The sequence below is a fragment of the Otolemur garnettii genome, unplaced genomic scaffold, assembly GCF_000181295.1.
Source record: "Otolemur garnettii isolate 467f Iridium unplaced genomic scaffold, OtoGar3 scaffold00014, whole genome shotgun sequence".
NCBI lineage: Eukaryota > Metazoa > Chordata > Mammalia > Primates > Galagidae > Otolemur > Otolemur garnettii.
Window position 1 is genome coordinate 5856306 of NW_003852409.1, and position 2331 is coordinate 5858636.

The following is a 2331-nucleotide window of genomic DNA, read 5'->3' on the forward strand; positions in this document are numbered from 1 at the left end:
CTTCATCCAAGCAGGTTGCAAATGAATTTCAAATAGAACCTGGCATCACCCTGAAGGAATTCTAGCTTCACACTTTTGGAAAGTTTACCAAGATAGCCTCAGAGTAGAGTAACTTTACACAGCACATTTTTTTAAAAAAGACACATTTATTCAGCGTCATGATCAGACTATTTAGCAATCAACAGCATGGGTGCAAAATAAAAAAAATCTACATTAAAACCCTTTGTTGGAATGCTTTACACTTTCCACAGAACAGAGACTAAAATAACCTGCTATACAATTAGTCACAAATACAGTCCTGAGTTTTTTGCCCATACACATGAGTATTGTCTAAAACATGTCTTCTTCGTAGCAGCGAGGCCCTGCCACCGCTGTGCTTGGCTGAGTTCACAGATCTGTTGTAACTTGTAGCTTCCCTGACACTTCTCTGGCCCGCCTCTCCTGCTAAGCTTTGTTTCTTGGGAATAATTAAAACCTTCTGCCACTGTCATAGCTACTACTGCTACTGGAACCACCATTGCCACCTTGGTTTCGTGGTTTGGCAAAGTATTGGCCGCCGCCACCATAAGGACCAGAGCTTCTGCCTCCAAAATTTCCTCCCTTCATGGGTCCAAAATTTGATGACTGATTTTTGTGATTGCCAGAATCATTGTAACTTCCACCACCTCCAAAATTGCTTCCATCATTACCAAATCCATTGTAGCCATCCCCACTGCCACCATATCCACCACTACCATGGCTGCCACCAAAGCCACCACGACCACTGAAGTTTCCTCCACGGTCAAAGTTGTCATTTCCACCAAAACCACCTCCACGACCCCCACCAGAGTTTCCAGAACCACTTCGACCTCTTTGGCTGGACAAAGCACTGGCCATCTCTTGCTTTGATAGGGCTTTCCTCACTTCACAGTTATGGCCATTCACAGTATGGTATTTCTGAATGACAGGCTTATCCACAGAATCATGGTCATCAAACGTAACAAAAGCAAAGCCCCTCTTCTTGCCACTGCCTGGGTCAGTCATGATTTCAGTCACTTCAATTTTCCCATACTGTTCAAAGCGGTCTCTGAAGTGATGTCTTCAGTATCTTCTCTAATGCCACCAGCAAAGATCTTTCTCACAGTTAAGTGGGCACCAGGTCTTTGAGAATCTTCTCTGGAAACAGTCCTCTCTGGTTCCACAGCTCTTCCATGCACCTTGTGTGGCCTTGCGTTCATTGCTGCATCCACCTCCTCCACGGTCGTGTATGTGACAAACCCAAACTCCCTGGTGCGCTTGGTGTTTGGATCTCTCATTACCACGCAGTCTGTGAGCGTCCCCACTGCTCAAAATGGCTCCTCAGGCTCTCATCAGTCGTTTCAAAGCTCAACCCTCCAATGAAGAGCTTGTATAGCTGTTCAGGCTCTTTAGGAGACTCTGACTTAGACATGACGGTGGTGGGAAGAGAGGCTTTAACGATGCTTCCTTGGCAGCGTCCACAGACAGAAAGCCCTCTATACCTTTAAACAGCTTTGCTTTTCTTTATAGCACTTCTCATAATCTGAAATCATGAAAAGTTATTTGCATACTTTGTTAAATGTTTGTTTTCCTTGCTGGAACATAAGCTATATGAGGTCGAGTCTCATTTATCTTGTTCATTGCTCTATTCCCAGAGCCCAGAACAGTGCTAGGTACTCAATAAACTTTTGTTGAATAAATGAATAAATAAATGAAAACCAGTTTACGTTTTTAAGAGTTGAGCTGGATTCTGGCTACAACCTCGGTATAGGGGAGTCTACAGAGAAAGACAAAAAACTAGTACTGAGTGTAAAGTTTGGGGTTTTACTTGTTTTGCTTCTTCTTTAAGGAGATTGTGCCTGAGACTAGCCCTGGTGCTGAGACCAAAACTTGGGGACTTTTGGTTGAAAAGAGAAGCTCCACACACCCTTTTCCACAACCCTAGGACTACTTGCTAGAATGAGTACTCTAACCCATACTTTAGAAGTACACTTTAAACATATTCCTATATATGTCTCCTCCCCCCCTTAAAAATCTGCTAAGAAAAGCCAGAGATGTGGCTCGGCACCTGTAGCACGGTGGTTATGGCACCAGCCACTGAGGCTGGCAGGTTTGAACTTGGCCCAGGCCAGCTAAACAACAAAGACAACTGCAACAAAAAATGGCCAGGCATTGTGGCCATAAAAAACAAAAAGCAGGCCAGCTAAAAACAAAAAAGACACCTGCAACAAAAAATAACCAAGTGTTGTGGCAGGTGCCTGTGGTCCCAGCTACTTGGGAGGCTGAGGCAAGAGAGTCACTTAAGCCCAAGAGTTTGAGGTTGCTGTGAGCTGT

At 44.4% G+C, this 2331-nt stretch overlaps 1 pseudogene across 1 annotated transcript; it reads right to left on the reverse strand.

The window, feature by feature from the left end:
* Positions 1-310: 310 nt before the first annotated feature.
* Positions 311-1429, reverse strand: LOC100958881 (annotated as a pseudogene). Its single transcript, XR_002772169.1, has one exon. The product of XR_002772169.1 is annotated as a heterogeneous nuclear ribonucleoprotein A1-like (transcript).
* Positions 1430-2331: the final 902 nt, after the last annotated feature.